The following is a 20,077-nucleotide window of genomic DNA, read 5'->3' on the forward strand; positions in this document are numbered from 1 at the left end:
CATCCAGAAATGAGGATCTTTAAATAAAAACTGGAAGTTACATCTGTATTTACAAACAGAAACTCTTCTGGCTGTAGTGACGGGGAGCATTGTTGCCTTGGGAGGTGAGGGGCCTGGGTACTCACCTCAGAGCAGGATGTCAGGATTACTTTCAGCTGGCGTTTCCCTTGGGGCCCAGCTGGGGGATGACTCAAGTGGCAAGGCCTTCTGCTGCGATGGCAGATTAGCCTATTGACAAGTTAAAAACAAGCCTCCCTAGGAGCAGATGTGGCTCAAGCAGTTTGGTGCCTGCGTCCCACATGGAGGCACCTGCCTCCCCAGTGCCTCCTAAAGAAGAAACAGACAATGAGCAGGCAATAAGCAAAAACAATGAGCAAACAGAAGAGGGAGCCATGGGGGGTGGTATATATATTTATATATAAAATAAGCCTCCCCTCCCCATATTTAACATTTCCTGAATGCTTCCTTTATGCCAGGCATATTATATGCATTTAATCTTCACAGTATCACCATGGAATGGATGTTAGCCATCCTTTTCAGATGAAGAAACTGAGGCTTAAAAAAGATTACATGAATTAACCGAGGCCTTATAACCAGCAGGTGGTGGAGTTGGGACGAGGAGTCAGTTTGACTCAGAATCCAGTGTTCACCCCTTCCTTGTGCTGCCTGCCTCTCTATGACTCAGTGACCAAGTACATTAATCTGCTATCTGACAGCGACTTGTGCCCTGCATCTTTATCACATTGCTGTCACCGAGGGTAGGGACATGCCTTGAGAGTCTCACTTTCAACAGGACACCACTTGGTTAACTTTCACAGGAAGTGCTCCATGAATGTTTGCTGCTAATTCAGTTTTTAAAAGATGAATTTGGCACCTCCTGACCACTGATAGGTATACTATGTGTAGCTATCATAAATAAGACATCCTTTTATCAAGAGCAAGGAATATTCTCTATTGTATGGAAAACTATTCTTAGCTGTTCAAGACCCCATGCTCAATTACTGGTATAGCATGAAAATAGTAATCCAAGAGGCTGTTTGAAATAAATTTTAGTGTGGAATTTAAACATATTATTTTCTGACCAGCAAAAATAACTTTAGTAAAAAAAAATTAACAAAATAACTTTAGTGGAGTCAGGGAAACCTAGATCAAGGAAACACATATTTACAATGACTGAACACATGTGTTTTACATAAATATCAGGATTAGATAATAGAAAACCAAACAGTGGGGGCTTTAAGATGATAGAGGTTTATTTTTCTCTTGCAGGAAACAAGTCCTCTTTTCAGGGCTGGTCTGAAAAGGGCAACAACATGTGGTCCAAGATGGTGGCTAGACCGCCAAGTTTCAGGCTTCAGGAAGGAGGAGGGTGGGAAAGGCAAAGAGGGCACGTCACTGCCCGGAATAGAATCTGTACTAAGAAAGAAGAGAGTGGCTCTTGGATGGGCAGCTAGCAGTCCTTGGCATACCACCTAGCCTTCAGTTAGCATTCAATAATTGTTGTTGTTGTTTTTATTTTATTAAAGTTAATAGATCACAAGGAATGTTACATTAAAAAACATAAAAAAACAAGAAACCTAAGAGTTTCCCATATAACCCACTCCCCACCCCCGCCATATCATTTATGTAAATTGTATTTTTTTGAAGATAAATACATCACACAAAAAAATGTTACACTAAAAAATATGAGACTCCTGTATATCCCCCCCCCACCACCAACAACCTCCCTCATCATTGCGGCGCACTCATTGCACTCAGTGAACACACTTTGGGGCCCTGCTGCACTACACAGATAATAGTTTACCCTGTAGTTCACACTCTCCCCCAGTACATTCAGTGGGTTATGGCAGGATATATAAGTTCCAGCATCTGACCCTGCAATATCATTAAGGACAACTCAAAATCCCAAAAATTCCCCCACGTCACATCTCTTCTACCCTCTCCCTGCCCTCAGCAACTACTGTGGCCACTTTCTCCACCTCGATGCTAAAATTTCTTCTATTACTCATCAAAATAGTTTTATAGTAGAATATCAGTAAACCCACTCTAGTCCCAATAATCGTTATTATTAGCTGTTATTCTTCCTTCCTTCAGCACATCAAAAGGGGGGAATAGTTAATAGTATACAGGATTCCAGGGACCATGCTGGGAACTTCACATACTCTCTTGTGCCTGTATCATAATCCTCTGAGGGAGCCATAACAGTGGACCAGGTGACAGAGAGTGCTGTAATTATGGGGTGAGGCTCTACCCACATGTGGAGCTGGAAGTTTGGAGGAGGAATTTTGAATGAGAAGCCCAGATCTTCTTCTGGGAAGGAAGGGATAAGACCTCCAACCCCTGCCCTCTGAGATTTAAGTCATGGAAAGTCTTTGGCTGCTCAAGGTTCAGAGACAGGAAAGCATTAACTCTGCCCTGAAAATAAAATTTCTGTCAGCATAAAAAGCAAAAGGACACTCAAAAAGAAAAAAGACAACATAGAAAAATTGACAAAAGATTTGAACAGGTATTTCACAAAATGTAGTCATCAGGTAAATGCAAGAGAAACTACTTAAAATTGATATTTAGAAGTCTGATAATACTAAGTGCTGGTGAGGACGCAGAGCAGTGGGGATATGAGAATATATGACTGGAGAGAAGGGACATAGGTGCAACCACTTTGGAAAATTATTTGCAGATCTTCTAAAATTGAAGCATAGCCCAGGACTCAGTTATTCCACTTCTAATTAAACCTTAGAAACACTTGTGCACATGGCTCCCAAGTTACAGGTGAAAGAATGTTCATAGCAGCATTATTGTAGTGGCCAAAAGCTGGAAACAACTCAAGAGTTTCAACTGGAGAATGGATAAATAAGCTGCAGTATAGTCATGCAATAAAAGACTATGCAGAAATGAAAAGGAATACATTACAGCTGCACACAACAACAGATGACTCTTATAAGCATGATATTGCCGGATTTTCTCTAATTTCTTGGCTAGGCTATAAGAAATGAATTTCAAGAGGAAGCCAGGTTAGTCAGGCCAGTAGTTTATTAAGGAAGGGAAGAAAGAGAAATGGGAGAAAAGAACAGATCATGGGTCCTAGATAGAGAGGAAATGGCTGAAAAGAGATAGAGCTAAAGAGGGCTGATTTACAGACTACAGTTGCCCATTATAGATTACAAATGCCCAGGTTTTACTTGTGTGTTGATCCGGGCAGGGGGGAAAGGCAAGAGCAGGGCAGGTTTTGCTTTGGCACTTGCCTTTTAAACCATTAATTATTCCATTCTGACCCTTTGGGAATGACAGGGGAGGAGTCCCAGCTGTTTGTTGTTGTTTTGTTTTTTTTAAAAAATTTATTTTATTTATTTATAATTCCACCCCCTCCGCTGGTTGTCTGTTCTCTGTGTCTATTTGTTGCGTCTTGTTTCTTTGTCCGCTTCTGTTGTGACGTCAGCGGCACGGGAAGTGTGGGCGGCGCCATTCCTGGGCAGGCTGCACTTCCTTTCAGCTGGGCGGCTCTCCCCATGGGCGCACTCCTTGCTCGTGGGACTCCCCTATCCGGGGTACACCCCTGCGTGGCAGGGCACTCCTTGCGCATCCGCACTGCGCATGGGCCAGCTCCGCACGGGTCAAGGAGGCCCGGGACTTGAACCGCGGACCTCCCATGTGGTAGACGGACGCCCTAACCACTGGGCCACGGCCGTTTCCCTGTTCCTTGTTTTGATTGATTATCCCACCCATCAATCCCCTGGGAGGGCCCAATACTAAGTCCCTTCACGATATCCGGGGCTTCTCTTTGATTCTGGAGGAAATCTCGTTCCAAATGGGAGTTCTCGCAAGTACTTCCAGCAGCCATCTTGGGAGTACCGATGGCCATGTGATGAATGGTGACGGTTTTTCTGCCAGGTTCCAGATCCATCTTTTTATTCCCTAACTAGCCTGCCTCAATGATGCTGAGTGAACTAAGCAAGACAAAGAATATATTCAGAATTATATCATCTATATAAAGTTCAAGATTAAGCAAAGCCAAACTGTATTGTTTAGGGACACATATAGATGGTAAAATGGTAAGAAAAGTGGATGTGGCTCAAGCAATTGAGCTCCTGCCTATCACATGGGAGGTCCCTGGTTCCGTGTCCAGTGCCTCCTAAAGAAGACAGCAAGATGGCATGATGGACAGGTGCAGCAAGCTGACACAACATGAGACACAAGAAGGAAAATATAATGAGAGACCAACAGAGCAGGGAGCGGAGGTTCCTGGTGCCTCCTAAAGAAACAAGGAAGATGAACAGACAGCAAGTGCAAACTTGCTGGGGATCTCCTTCCAAATGGGATCTTGTGGCCAGGGCCTTGGGGATCCTCCGGCAGGCTTGCCCATGGGAGGGTTCTGAGCCAGGTCTCAGCGGCCCTAAGCCATCCCTTCGCCTGCCTTAGAGGGGGGCCGGCGACCCCCCACTTCAAGCCGCCTCTCCTTCCTCCTCAGCAAGATCGGCCCCTCCGCTTCCCGCTACTGCGCTCCTATATTTAGGCTTCTTTCTTGCTTGCTTTTTACTAATTACCTGCCTGCCTTCCCTGGCCCCAGGCCTGGAGCGGCTCCCGGGAGGGGGTGAGGGGAGCCAGGCTTTATTTTCTGTGGTACCCTCAGCACCTAGCACAGGAACATTTTTTTTTAATACTTCTCTATTAAAAATGATGGAAAATAGGATTTTGGAGTTAAGATGGCATCAGACCAACCTTCCTTGATATACCATCTCTCAACTTCCCAATTTAAAAGCTAATTAAGACACAGAAAAAGACAAAAACTCAGAACCATTCAGAAAACTTAATGGCAAATTGTTGGCAGGAACCTGGGAGGAATTTTCCTTAATGGTGATGCCAGCGAGGCCTGACCAAGTCCCACGGTCCGTGGGCTGTGCGAGCTCCGCCGGCTGAAACGGCCGAGCGTCTCCTGGCGGGGAGTGTGGCGCGAGCAGCTTTGGCCCTCCGCCGCTCTGCAGGGTGGCCGGGGAGGGCGCTCCTGCCCCGCTCGGGCTGGGCTTGCTGGGGCTCCCGCATGCCCGCCCTCGCCCCTGCCGTCAGCGCGTTTCTGCCCTGGGTGGTGGCGAGCGGGGTGGGGACGGCGAGGGGTGGCGCTCTCCCGGACTTTATTTAGCTGTTTCGCGTACTCAGTATACAAAAACCCAGAGTCCAGAGAGAGAATAGAGAACGTTAGACAATGAAAAGAAGTCCAGCGTGGCTGGTGTGGACATCCACAGGCCGTGGATGGAGAGGTGGAGTGGTGTCGTGGGGCTGCCAGGACAAATCGCCACCAACACGGTGGCTCTGAACGACACAGAAACGTGTGCTCTCCCAGTTCTGGAGGCCAGAAGCCCCAAATCAGGTGTCAGCAGGGCTGCGCTCCCGCTCACCGCCTCGGGGAGAAGACTTCCTTGCCCCTTCCGGCTTCTGGTGGCTTCAGGCACTCCTTGGCTTGTGGCTGCATCAATCTCTGGGCCTCTGTGTCTCAAATTTCCCTCTGCCTTTCTCCTATAAGAACGCCTACCATTGCATCTACCTTTCTCTTATAAGAACGTCACCCTGGATCCAGGATGAGCTCATCTCGAGATTCTTAACTTTGTTACTTCTGCAAAGACCCTTCTACCAAACAAGGTGACAATCACAGTTTCTGGGTGTTCAATGGACATATCTTTTGGGGGAACACCATCCAACCCCCTCCAAAAGGCATCCACAATGGTAACTGTGGTTAAGAACTTTGGACTTTAATACTGAGGCAATGGAAAGTTATCGAAGGAAAGGTTCAAATGTGGTTTTTAAAAGTTATTTTTACTTAGAAATATTGAGCTCAGGCTGTAGATTTGGGTCATTTTTAGCTCAGAAGCATTTGTTTTTTTGATGGCTTTGATTATTGTGTCAGGATCTTTTGTCCCATTATGGGGACAATGACCAAACTTGTATTTGGATTTCAATTCCTTGTCTTCCATAGTTTTTCAACATTGATATTTTGTCCTTTTTTTTTGGAGAGCTCAGGTTTCATCCCTATGTCACTAATTTGGTTTCCTTTAATATCAATTCTGGAAAACGGACTTTGGCCCAGTGGTTAGGGCGTCCGTCTACCATATGGGAGGTCCGCGGTTCAAACCCCGGGCCTCCTTGACCCGTGTGGAGCTGGCCATGCGCAGTGCTGATGCGCGCAAGGAGTGCCGTGCCACGCAAGGGTGTCCCCCGCGTAGGGGAGCCCCACGCGCAAGGAGTGTGCCCGTGAGGAAAGCCGCCCAGCGTGAAAAGAAAGAGCAGCCTGCCCAGGAATGGCGCCGCCCACACTTCCCGTGCCGCTGACGACAACAGAAGCGGACAAAAGAAACAAAAGCAGACAAAGAAACAAGACGCAGCAAATAGATACCAAGAACAGACAACCAGGGGAGGGGGGGAAATTAAATAAATAAATCTTTAAAAAAAAAAAAAAAATCAATTCTGCTCATCACGATATCCAATATGGATTTTTTCTTTTCTTTTCTTTCTGTATTTGTTTTGTTGTTGTTATTTTTTATTATCCAGTGCAGATTTAAACTCTGGTGTTATGGTTTTCATTTCCCTGTAGTCCTTTTTTCCCTGTAGTCATTTCTTTTCCATCTCAGCATTAATTACAGCTCCTTTACTCTGTTTTGTTTGAGGATCATTTAGTGTGTTTTTGTGGGGTTTTTGCATATTATTTAGGAGATATTTTCTAAAGCCTTTTCCCTGAAGTAAATTATTTGTAGAGATATGCTTTTCCTATGAATGTTTCCTATGTCCCATTTCTCTTATGCTGCAGCTTTGTTTTTTAAAGATTTATTTATTCCCCCACCCCCACCCCTCGTTGTTTTGCACTTGCTGTCTGTTCTCTGTGTCCAGTCGCTGTGTGCTCTCTGTGTCTGCCCATCTTCTCTTTAGGAGGCCCCAGGAATCGGGCCCCGGACCTTCCCATGTGGGAGAGAGGTGCTCAGTCGCTTGAACCACATCCAGTCCCCTTTAGTGCTAATCTTAGAGATTTCTACAGACTGTTGAATGTGGCCTTTTCTTTCCCTTTCTGAGGATCTTGCCAGTTTTTGTCTCTCTAAATATTCATGAGTTCTGTAGGGACAAATTGGTGCTTTAATGGAAACTATGCATTATGTAGAGCATACTCTTGGGATTTTCTCATTCTAGCCTTTCATTACCTTTGAGCTTTTGTACAACTCTGTAAACTGTAGAGATAACCGATAGTCATGCAAAATAAATCTTGTCTGTAGAGGTGCAAACTTTCAGTCCAGTGGCAGTTTAGTGGACTTCGCTCCCCCACTGTGGAAGATGCCTGTTTTGCCTCTATTTGCACACTCATTTGGATATTCCTGATCTATAGATGTGTCTGTTCTTTGGGCTCTCCTTTGAACTGGTTGTAATGTCTTACTGGTTCCCTCATTAGGAAGGAGTTAAATAAGGTCTTTAACGTGTGCTCACAGTTTTATCGTTCTTTCCTTCCTCCCTCCTTCCCTTCCTCCTTCTCCCTCTCCCTCTCTCCCTTTCCCTCCACCCCCCTCTCTTTCTTTCTTTCTTTCTTACTGGGGCCAGGCATTGAACCTGGGACCTCTTAGGTGGGAAGCCAGCACTCAAGCAAGTTTTACCTTTCTTTGAAAATTATCTTTTCACAGTGTTTTCCTGAAAAGTTGAGAAGGTGCATGTATGACAACCTATCAGGCATGATTTAATGCTACTTAGGGATAATAGACTACAAAGATGTATATGCAGTGTGATTAGATACAACATTTAATTTTCAGAAGGAGGAGGAATGGCTGTTCTAGGGAGCTGGCGGGTGTCAGGAAGGGCTTCCTGGCTTCTGCACAGCTACTGGGGTCAGCAGTGAGTTCTACCAGGGAAAGTGGTGGGGATGATGACAGTATTAATAAGAATGACATGATGTCCCAGGAATTGTGCTAACCACTTTCCATGCAGTATCTAATTTAATGTCACAAAAGCTCTTGGGGGAAATGGACTTGGCCCAGTGGTTAGGGCGTCCGTCTACCACATGGGAGGTCCGCGGTTCAAGCCCCGGGCCTCCTTGACCCGTGTGGAGCTGGCCCAAGCGCAGTGCTGATGCGCGCAAGGAGTGCCCTGCCACGCAGGGGTGTCCCCTGCGTAGGGGAGCCCCACGTGCAAGGAGTGTGTCGTGCCCCGTAAGGAGAGCAGCCCAGTGCGAAGTGCAGCCTGCCCAGGAATGGCGCCGCCCACACTTCCCGTGCTGCTGACGACAACAGAAGCGGACAAAGAAACAAGACGCAGCAAACAGACACCAAGAACAGACAACGGGGGGTGGGGTGGGGTGGGGATTAAATAAATAAATAAATCTTTAAAAAATAAAAATTAAAAAATTAAAAAAAGCTCTTGGAAGTAGGTACTATCGTATCCCATTTTACAGATGAGAGAACTGAAGCTTAAGGGGAATAGGTAATTTGCCCAACTAGCATGTGGTGGGGAAGGGATTTAAACTTGGGCTCTTAACTCCTTTGCTATGCTGCTTCACATGAGAAACATTGGAGAGGATGTCCTGGGATCTCCTTTGTTATGGGTTGACTTGTGTCTCCTAAAAAGCTATGTCCAAGTTCAAACCACCTGTTCTGTGAATGACCTTATTTGGAAATTAGGGTCTTTGAAGATGCGATTAGTTAAGATGAGGCCAAACTGGATTAGGATGGGCCCTAATCCAATATGACTGGAGTCTTTATAAGAGGAGGAGAGAAGACAGGCAGACACCAGGGAGAAGGCCGTGGGAAGGTAGAGGAGGCAGAGCAGCACAGCTACAAGCCAAGGAATGCCAAGAATTGCTGGCAAATACCAGAACCTACAAGAAGCATGGAAAGATTTGCCCCTACAGGTTTCAGAGTGAGCATGGCCCTGCTGGCACCTTGATTTTGGACTTGCAGCCTTCAGAACTGTGGCACAACACATTTCTGTTGTTTTAAACCACCCAGCTGGTGCTGCTTTGCTATGGCAGCCCTAGGAAGGTAAGGCACCCTGCTTCTGAAAAATCACCCTACAAGTATGGAGTCTGAGCCCTCAGAATCAATTCATCCACGGGGAGTGGATTTGGCCCAACGGATAGGGCATCCGTCTACCACATGGAAGGTCCAAGGTTCAAACCCGGGGCCTCCTTGACCTGTGTGGAGCTGGCCCATGAGCAGTGCTGATGCGCCAAGGAGTGCCGTGCTGCGCAGGGGTGTCCCCCGTGTAGGGGAGCCCCACGCGCAAGGAATGCACCCCATAAGGAGAGCTGCCCAGCACGAAAAAAGTGCAGCCTGCCCAGGAGTGGCGCCACACACACGGAGAGCTGATGCAGCAAGATGACGCAACAAAACAAGACACAGATTCCAGGTGCCACCGACAAGAATACAAGCGGACACAGAAGATCACACAGCGAATGGACACAGAGAGCAGACAACTGGCGGGGGGCTGGAGGGGAGAAATAAATAAAAAATAAATCTTGAAGAAAAAAGAATCAATTCATCCATCAAACATTTACTGAACCTCCTCTATGTCCAGGCCTGAGAATAAGATGGCCTGAGTCTTCAAGTGACTCACGAGCTGAGCTGAGCTGGCAGGATGGAAGCAAGCTTGGGAGGGTTGCTCTGGGAGCCCACGGGAGGGACAGCAGGGTCGGGGTTGAGGGTCAGGGGTGTTTGCAGGAGGAGGTAACAGCCAACTTGAGTCTTAAAGGACAGAGACAGTCGGCCTGATGAAGGGGCAGAGGGCTTGGTAAGGAAAACCTGGGCAGAAGGACTGCTTGAGCAGAGGGGTAAAAAAGAAACACCAGAGAAGCACATAAGGACAATCCCACTCTTTCCCTTGCCCCATTACCGGAAGCCACCACTTTGTTCACTGGGAAGGTGGGCACAGCTGACTGTTGAGGGTGGGTGGCTGAAGCAAGCTATGACAATCACAGCCCACCTTTCTCCAGGGCGTTTGCTCTTGGGTCAGATCATCTGTCGCTGAGGCCTAATGGTGTAAGTGGCCAGAGAAGCTCTAGGCAGTGGGTGTGCAGAGGGCGCCGAGAACAAGAGAGAGAGGCACAGACCAGGCCGGGGAGTCCAAGCAATGGTGCTGAGTCCTGGATCCACACATCTCTGAGGTTCCGCCATGTGCTCCGTATGGGGTTCCAGGACACATGCCAGGGTTTTCTTTAAAAATATCTTAGGACCTTTATATGGTCCAAATTGGGTTTCTATCACCTGTAACCAAAGATCCCCCCTGCCTGACACAGTCCCCAAGTTGGTCAGACTCAGGACAGGGCCATTCAAGTTAATGAAAGTCAAAGAAGCCAACTGAGCTTATTTTACCATGAGAAAAACAAGTGCTCATGGGATCAGCCCGTCATGTCATTACTACCGGTGTCTTCTTTCCCTGGAGAAAAGCCACTTGGACTGACAAGTGGACTCTTGGAATGAGCAGGCCCCCATGCCAGGGTGATCTTTATGCCAGCAGCATCAGTCTAGAATTATCCAGGGGTCAGCAAACCGTTTCTGTCAAGGGCCAGATAGTACATATTTTAGGCTTTGTGGTCTCTGTCGCAACTATCCAACTCTGCCAAAGTAGTGCGAAAATAGCCAAAGACAATACATTTCTAAATTAACATAGTCATGTTCCAATAAAATTTTATGGACACTGAAATTTGAATTTCTTACAAATGCCATGTTTTTTAATATATTATTCTTTTGATTTTTTCCTATGATTAAAAAGTACAAAAATCCTTCCTAGCTCTAAGATGAGCTTAAATAGGTCACTGCGGCCTGGGGCCATATTTGCCAGCTCCTGGAAAATGGCTACCAAGGAGGATGGACACTTGGGTGTGCTGGCCAGGACCCTGCTAGGACACTGCTGGGGCCACTGGCCCGTCTTGTCACACTGGATTCCTCTTCTCTCTGGAATTCAGACCATCCTCTTCAGTCAATATCCTCCCACAGACAAAGGGCTGGACTCTCGAGTGGGCTTAAGTGCTTGGAGATGATGACTTCAAGTCTGGCTTCCCCAAACTTTGCCTTGGACCATCTTGATGCAGTTGCGCCTGACACTTCTAAGGGCAACTGTCCTGCCCCTGGCCCCTGTGCGAAATGGACAGTTTAGCACCCCCAACCCACCCTACACTCCTGAGGGGCCAGGGTGGGTGGCCTGCCCGAGTCGAGCCGGGGCAGGGGCTGGCTGCAGTCCAAATGACTCGCCCCCTGGCTTGAAAACGCAAGCAGGCCACCCCTTCAGGGGCCAGAGGGAAGCTGCAGCGAGTGGTGGGCTCTACGGCTGGAAGGTTGAGTAGGAGCAGGGGCTGGGGTGGCCACAGGAGGCCAGGGGCCCCTTTAAGTTATGGAAGAGGAGAGATTGTGGGTGAGAGTGGAAGCTGGGTGGGAAGCGCTAACCGAGCAGGTGCCCTCAGGCACAGAGTGACACACACACAGTGCTAGAGCCCCCAGCTGCCCCGTGCCTGGCCCTCTCCCAGCCTTGACTAGGGGTCTGCGCTACCTCTTCTTAGCCCCTCCCCCACCTTTTCCTGGGGGTGCTCTGGATGATCCCAACCCTTCTCTGATACACGCGTGACCACTGCACGTCCTTTCTGCCGCTGGCAGAGGGCAATGCGGCGGTCAGGCCAGGGCTGCTTGCTCTCGTGGTGTCTACGGGTTGGAATCTTGCCTCCTTTCCCATCCCTTAAACGGCCCTCCGGTCGCAATCTCCGTTCACCCTGACCGAGTTGACTTTATCTGAGCCCTGTGCTCCTGGAAGGCAGGGAGGCTTAAGAAATGCCTCCACCCCTTCACGGGGCGGGAAGCTAACTGCACAGGACTGCCTTGCTCTGGCATATTCCGAGAACACCCTGTCACCATCCTTCCTTAGGACTCCCGTAGGACTCGCTGATGACTCCCTTGTTCACCTGCCTCTCTAATACTCCGGGTTCCCTTTCTTTTCTTTGAGATGTTCCTCATTAATGAATGGTCTCCCTATTGCAAGAACCTGAATAGAATCTTACTTGTCCGGTGCATTTTACACCGGGGATTGCCGGTTAGTGTCAATCGGGTTTCAGTCGGGCTCGCTTATGCCTGACTTCCCCTTTGCAGGTTTCTGATGTGGGTTGGAAAAGCTCAACAGGCGCCTAGAGCGGAGAGTGTGCGCGGCGCCTTCCGCTGGCGGCGGCAACCTGGTGCCCCAATCCCTGCGCGAAGAGGCCGGGCCGAGCCGGAGGCTGTAACTTTGCACGCTGCCACCAGAGGGCGGCGGCTCCCCGGAGGAGGACAGCGCCCCCGCCCTGGCGCCGCTCGCCGTGGCAGAGCTCTTCAAGTGCACGTGGGCAGTGGGCGCCGCGCCGCCTTCTTCCCAGCTCTCCAGCTTCCTCCGGTGCTTCCCCCCTCCTCCCCGCGCTGCACTCAAGGCACCCCCCCCCCCCGTGCCCCGCACCCCGAGTCCGCCTCCTCCTCAGCACACGGCTCTTGAAAGGGGTTCGAAGGCGTCGAGCGTCCGGGCCTCCGGAGCTGGTGCAGTGACGGGGCCCCTTCCCCTCTCTGGCCCCCGTTCTCCCCTGCAGGCAGGTCGAAGGATTCCGGGGGCAGCGGGAGGCCGGGGAGCGGGGCGGAGGGGAGGAGCCGGCGAGGGGCCAGGCGGACCGTCCTCGGCGCCCTGCAGCGCCGCAGTCCTCCCGCAAGTGAGCAGGGCAGGAGCGGTTACCCCTGTGGGAGGAAAACAGCTCCGAGAGAGAAAAAGTGAAGCGCCCGCGGGGGCGCGGCCGGGGAATGACAGAATCAGGACAGGGCTCGGTCCTTCCGCGCAGCCCTCGGAGCAGCGCCGCGCGGCCGAGGCTTCCCCGCGTGCAGAACTAAACCCGGACAGGGGAGGGGGCTAGAGGGCCAGGTCAGGTTGTATATAAGCTAACTCACACACCAGTCTACCAACCCAGGGTGAACAGCGCCAAAGTGAGCGTCATCATAATATGGTTTCATGAATTGTAACAAAAGTACCACACTAATACAACATGTTATTGCTAGAAAAACTGAGTGTGTGCGGAGGGAGGGGGGGCGGGGGAAGGGGTGCTATGGGAACTCTGTACTTCCTGCATGATGCTTCTCTAATTCTCTAAACCTTCAACTGCTCTGATAAAAAAAAATGAAAATAAACGGATCCTGGCCTGCTCTGGCAGAAAGGGGCCCTGGATGGGGCATTCTCTCCCCTCAGGGTAGCGACCCTCTTGCCACCCAAAGGCAGACACAGAAGGACTCAAATTGTAGAGTTTTATTGGACTGATGTGGAAAGGTAATGCCGTTTGATTTGTAAAGTGTCTACATACACGTTTTTAAAGCAAATATAAAAGCCAAACGCTTAACAGCAGCTGTCTCTAGGGATTAGAATTGCAGTGGTGGGAAGAGGATTTTCATTTTCTCTATTGTTGAAATCATTCATTACTAGTGTATATAAACTAGAAAGAGGAATAATGATCCAGTATTTCTGTTTGACAAAAAGTAATACATCCTTGTTGAAGAATTGGAAAATACAGAAGAGAATGAAGAAAATAAAAATCATCAGTAATGCCCCCTCCCTTCTCCCAGATATTGATGTTTTTCATTCTAGTTGGTTTCTTTCTCTATAAAATGTGAGTTATAACAGTATTAACTATACAGGAATGCTGTGAGGATTGAGTGAGAGAATATATGTAATAGCTAACATTCCAGAAGTGTTAGCTATTTTTATATACAACAAAATTAGCATCATACTGTATATATAGTTTATATGCTGCTATTTTCACTTATAATTTTGCTTCATGAACAGTTTCCCATGTCAATATTCTTTTAAAACTATACGATTAGTGGTTGCACAATATTTCACTATATTTGACTACAATTTATTTAATCTATCCCCTATCATTCAACCTTTAGATTGTTTACAATTTTTGCTGTTAAAATAACAGCGAGTTTAACATCTTTAAATATCTATCCTTGTCAGCCTTTCTGATTGCTTCCTTAGATGGATTTCTAGAGGTAGGATTACTGGGACAAAGGGCACAAATATTTTTCAGGCTTTTGATTCAAGTTACCAAATGGCTTCCCAGAAAGTTCTTGCCAATTTACACTCCCACCTGCAGTGTGTGCGAAAGCCTGTCCCACAGCACACAAAGGAGGGATTTTTTAGGATGGGTGAGATTTGAGTATATCACTGGACTGAGGAGAAGGAGCCTGCAGAGAGGGAGAGTTTAAGTTTCAGGGAGAGGGGGGATGACAGATGGCGTGAGGCCCCTGAGAGAAGGGGGGGGCAGGGATCCAGAGTACATTTACAGGAATTTAAGAAAGGAGACCTCATTTTCTGAGGGTGGTGGAAAGAGATGCAATATGCAGTAATTGTAAAGAAGAAGGTGAGACCGGGAGAGCTAAACTTTAGGAACCCATTTCTCAATAAAGTAGAAGGCTGTGTCATCTAATCAAGGAAAAAGGTGAGTGCTAAGGAGGGGGCTTGAGGAGAGGGGAACACCCCTTTTACTTGATGTTGTGGGTGGAATTATGTCTCCAAAGGAGACATGTTCATGCCCCAAACCCTGGCCCTGTGAATGTGACCTGATTTGGAAAGATGGTCTTTGAAGAAGTGATTAGTTAAGGAGGCCAAACTGGAGCAGAGTGGGCTCTAATCCAACCTCCTGAGAAGAGGAAATTGGAGGGAGGGAGAGAGGGTGAGAGAGAGACTGAGCGGAGAAAGCAATGTGACAACTGAGGCAGGGATGCCAAGGGTTGCCGGCAAGCCACTGCCAGAAGCCAGCGGGCATGGCAGAGCTGACCCTCCACAGACGCCCCACCAACCGCCTGCTTTTGGACTTTGAGCCTTTAGAACTGAGACAGTAAGTGTCTGTTGTTCTGAGCCATCCGGTTTGTGTGGTACTCTGGTATGGCAGCTCTAGGACACCAGGACACTGGAGAGTCCCAGGGCTGACAGCCTGCTTGGGGAGGGAGGGGGGTGGTGGTGGGGGCGGGGAGGGGGACGAAGACCTTGAGTTGGTGGCCCCATCCTGCAGGCCTGTGTGACGTTCTCCACCCACGTGACTTTTCCCTGCGGGAAGAGAAAGGTATACATTTAATAAGCTAAACCAAATCTTTTAAAATGTGGTGAAGAGTAGAAAGCAATGGGTGGGGTTGGTACTGATAAGTTATGAACTTCTGGAATTCTACCACTTTTAAGGAACAGTTCATTCCTATGTATATAAAGAGTTCTAGAACAATCAATGTAATGTTGATTCCAGAATCAACACAAAAAATGAGAAGAGTAGGTTAATTTCACGTAAGAATGTAGACATAAAAACCCTAAATAAAATATCAGCTAACTTAGTCTTTTAAAAAATAATACATTATAATCAAGAAGGGATTATTCCAGAAATTCCAGGTTGGTTCAACATCAGAAAACACCCCATTAATAAAAGTCAAATATCACATGATTGTCTCAATTGACAAAGAAAAAGCATTTGATAAAGTTGATCACTTATTTAGGATTAAAAAATAACTCAGCAAATTGTAAACAGGAGAGACTTTCTGAACTTCATAGAGGCTATACAGCAAACATACTTAATGAAGAAACTCTGGGTGCATTAATTTTAAGATCTGGAACAAAATAAGGAATTCAACTATTACTGCTACCATTTAACATATAATAAAGGAAGTTCTGGACAAAGCCATAAAGAAAGGGAAAAAAATAGGAGATATAAGGATTAGAAGGGAAGAGGTAAAACTATCGTTATGTGAAGATATTTTCATTTGCCTTGAAAAACAGAATCAACAAATAGACTATTAAAACTAAGGTAATTTAGTAAGTTCTTCAGAAACAAGATTAACTTTAAAAAATAAATCTATCACATTTCTTTCCACCAGCAATAAATACCTTCTATTCATGGTAGATCGTTAAATATCTAGGAATGAACTTAACCAAGAACATACAAAAAAAATCCTATGGAGAAAATTGTAAACTTAAGAAAGAATGTAGAAATTAATTTGAATAAATGGAAATTTTATGCTCTTGGATTGGATGACAACATTATACAGGAGTCAATTGCCTTATGAATTAATCTATAAACGCAATGAAGTTGCAATAAAAATTCCTATTGTGTTTTTCAGGAAACTGATAAACTCAGTCTAAAATTTATGTGGACAGGGAAGTGGTTGTGGCTCAACTGACAGAGTGTCTGCCTACCATGTGGAGGGTCCAGGGTTTGGTACCCAGCGCCTCCTGACTCGTGTGGCGAGCTGGCCCAAGTGCAGTGTTGCTGCGTGTAAGGAGTGCTGTGCCATGCAGGAGTTTGCCCCGCGTAGGGGAGCCCCACACACGAGGAGTACTCCCTGCAAGGAGAGCTGCCCCGTGCAAAAAAAGGGCAGCCTACCCAGGAGTGGCGCCGCACACAGGGAGAGCTGAGGCAGCAAGAAGATGCAACAACAACAAAAAAAGCAACACGGGGAAAGGGAGAGAAATAAACAATACATCTTTGAAAAAAAAAAAAAGCAACATAGTTTCCAGGTCCCACCTGACAAGAATGCAAGTGGACACAGAAGAACATACAGTGAATGGACACAGCAGACAAGGGAAAGGGGAGAGAAATAAATAAAATAAATCTTTTAAAATAAAGAAATAAATAAAAGTTATGTGGACAAACAGCACTAAGTCAACCTTCAAAAGGAAGAGTAAAGAGCAGGAATTTGTTCTACCAGATGGTAAGCATACTACAAGGTCATGTGAAAAAACAAAATCAACCAACTACCACCTCCACCAACAAAAACAACCAAAAAACCCCAAAATCAAGAAAACAACATCCTTTTGGCACAAAAACAGACCGATAGGCCATGGGGCAGAATAGAAAACTCAAAGTCATAAACATGAATATATGAGGAAAAGACAGATTAAATCAGCTCAACACATGGAGAATAATATAACAGGATCGCTTGCCTTACACTGCATTAAAAAGGTACATTCTAAACAATTTAAGACCTCACTGTGAAAAATAAAACTTTTTTAGTTATTAGAAGAAAATATAGGAGAATATCTTAGGGGTGTGATGCCAGCCCACTTCACAGCTAACCCTGGGAAAATGCAAAGAGAGAGGCTGGACACAGTTGGTGGCTGCTGTATAACTAAGGGCTGCCACTAGCTGCGTATCTCTCCCCCATCCCCATCACCCTTACTTTCTTTCTTATTTTTATTTTCTTCTTGTGTGTTCTTAAAAACTTATTTTCTTTTTTTCTTAAGTAACAGTCGTGGTGGTAGATTGAATTATGGACCCCAAGTTAAACATGTTTTTAGTCTTAAGGTGCATCTCTGCGGGTGTGAACCCCATTATAAATAGAATCTCTTGATGATATCATTTTTTTTTAGGATCTGTTTTATTTATTTATTTCTCCCCTCCCCCTTGTTGTTTTTCACCTGCTGTGTTGGTTCATCTTCTTTGTTTCGTTGGGAGGCACCGGCAGCCCAATCCAGGCCCTCTGCTGTGGGAGGGAGGTGCCTAATCGCTGGAGCCAACTCGGCTCCCTGCCCCTTATTTTTGCTGGCTGGGGCGACTATCCAGGAGGTCAGAAGGCTTTGTTCCCCTCCAGGGAATGCACCTCATTCTTTCTCTCTTCTTCTCAGGCCACTTAAAAGATTTTTCAAAAATTCACCCTAACAACAAAGAAAAAACAAAAATTGCAGATTCTGGCAAGAACATAGTCAAGGCATGGAATTTTCTACTTCATTTAATGAGAAAATATAGCTATTGTGTTAAAAAGTTAAGTGATTCACGTATTGACCCTCATTAATCTACATTAAATGTCAGTTACCAAAAATGCTGTAAATTTATTTGGTTTAAAAACTTAAAATATCAAACCTCAAATAAGTCAAACATAAACAGTTAAGTCTAATATTAATGGAGTAGAACTAGGGGGCGGGAGAGGTCAATTTTTTTTTTATCTGAAGAGCCCTGGAACCTGTGGAATTCAGCTCTGTTCTTGGTACTGGGGAGATAAAAAGAATCAGACCCTTTCTTCCCCTGACCCTGAGGCAAGACACTTACTGTCTACTCTGGAAGATTAGATTACACAACTGCAAAGTCAAACAGCAGGATGGGATAATATACTTCAAGAGATGTGACAAGAGGGATGTGTTAGCCCGGTGTCGAGTGCATTAGTATGAACAAGAAACGTTTCTCTCCGGGCGGGAGAGTCCAGTGGGTTGGGATGGCTGGGAAGCTACGCTTTTCTCTCCTTCCTTTCTTTCCTCCCAGTTCTAGTCCCTGGAGGATACAGTGGTGAAGAAAACAGGGAGCAATCTCTCATGGAGCTTACATTCTAGTGCAGTGAGACACACAAAAACAAAGGAAATGACAATATAATCTATAAGACAGCGATGTGTGCTATACAAAGAAAAAAAAAACAGGGAAAAGGAATCAGAATTCTTAAAAGGGTGCAATTTAAATAGGGGGCTGAGGGAAGACCCCACAAAAAAGGTGACTTGAGTAAAGACAGAAGGGGATGAGGGAGGAAGAGCACTCCAGACAGAGGGAATGCACGTGCAAAGCATTTACTTGGTGCTTACTGCATGCCCACATGACAGCAATATGTGGCTATTTGTCAAACCTCTGATGCCTGCTCAAAGGGTGAACGTCTTTTTCTTTCCCAGAAGGTAGGGTGGGGGGTTCCATAGAAGCAATAGCAAATTTGCATTTTTAAAAGAAGGCAGCCAAAAAAAAATCCTAAAAAATAAAAACAAATAAATAAAAGAAGGCAAACCTAAAGGGGAGGGGAGGGAGTCCGGGAACTTTCCAGTCAGTGCCAAGGAGGGAAGGGAAGTGATAGTGGATCAGGAACTTCCGTCGCAGAGTACTCCTTGGGCCACGAGTCGGGGCCGCTGCCCTGCCCTCACCCTCTGCCCTCCGCGGAGGCTCTGAGTGGTGGAGACGCTTCCACGGGCACCAGGCAGCTGGGCTCCGGGCAGCAGGAGGCGTGGGAGAAGGGCGCAGTCCCAAGCCGGTGTCAGCTATCATCTGAGACTCATTACCCCCTGGTGGCTTGAGAGCGCCTCAAGTTACCAGGCAAAGTTGGCTCTGATGATGTTTGGAGAAGGAAGGACAGTGTTTGGAGAGGGAAGGAATAGTGTGCAGGCTGGCCCCTCTTGTCAGATTCTGGAAGGCTACTTACTGTAAGAGGAGGCAATAGCCAAGTCATGTTTAGGTTTGGGATTCACCTCCCAGAATGGAGTAAACCTCCCAGCGCCTCCATTCTTTCATCCTTAAAATGGGAATAATAGTAGCAAGCCTTCTTGCTGAAACTGGCGAACCTTCAACTGATGGTAACCTACCTTTACTTAGTACTAATAAGGATCACTTAGCAATATTTCTCTCAGGATTGCTGTATGGGTTGCAATATGTCCAAATAAACATTTCAAGGGCTTCCCAGAGACTGGCAGCAGGAAGGCAATATCTGTAAAGATTGAGTGGAGGCTTTGGAACTAGACTGCCTGGGTTTGAATCTTAGATGACTACTTAAGGGCTGTGTGACTTTAGACAAGTTACTTAGCCTCCCTGAGCCTCTCTTTCCTCAGTGAAAATAATAATAATGGACATTCCCACCACCTGGAATGAGGCTGGACAACAGCCAGAGCATCTGTGCTGTCCGAAGGGCCCAGGCAGTATTATTCTACTGATAGCATAATTGTGTAATTATATTAACAACACTTACCTCAAAAGGCTGTGAGGAAGGAGCTGGAAGAGCGCCTTAAAACAGTGCCTGGCACTAACTATGTGCAATTCTTCTTCTTCCCATTTAACAGGTGAAGAAACTGAAGCCCAGAGAAGTCGTGAGTCCTTCCCCAGGGCGTGCAGCCTGGCGGGGGCGGGGCTGGCCCCAGAATCCAGACATTCCGCCGGGTGCCCCGCAGGCGCCCCGCCGGGGAGCTAGACCAGCCCCGCCCTCTGCCCGAAGGCGCGCTGGGAACTGGCAGCTGGCTGCCCTCCAAGCCCCGGGGCGCCCTGGAGCTCTGCCCCCCCCCCCCCCCCCCCCCCCCGCTCCACCCTCCCTCATCCCCCGGCAAAGTCCACGTTTGCGGCGGGAACGTT

At 47.0% G+C, this 20,077-nt stretch overlaps 1 long non-coding RNA gene across 1 annotated transcript; it reads right to left on the reverse strand.

Moving 5' to 3' along the window:
* Positions 1 to 13,242: 13,242 nt before the first annotated feature.
* Positions 13,243 to 19,977, reverse strand: LOC101414446 (uncharacterized). Its single transcript, XR_187913.3, has 3 exons — positions 19,701 to 19,977; positions 17,410 to 17,646; positions 13,243 to 15,057 (listed from the first exon to the last, which is right to left on the reverse strand). It is a non-coding gene; the product is annotated as an uncharacterized lncRNA (long non-coding RNA).
* Positions 19,978 to 20,077: the final 100 nt, after the last annotated feature.

Source organism: Dasypus novemcinctus, chromosome 3 (genome assembly GCF_030445035.2).
Source record: "Dasypus novemcinctus isolate mDasNov1 chromosome 3, mDasNov1.1.hap2, whole genome shotgun sequence".
Lineage (NCBI taxonomy): Eukaryota > Metazoa > Chordata > Mammalia > Cingulata > Dasypodidae > Dasypus > Dasypus novemcinctus.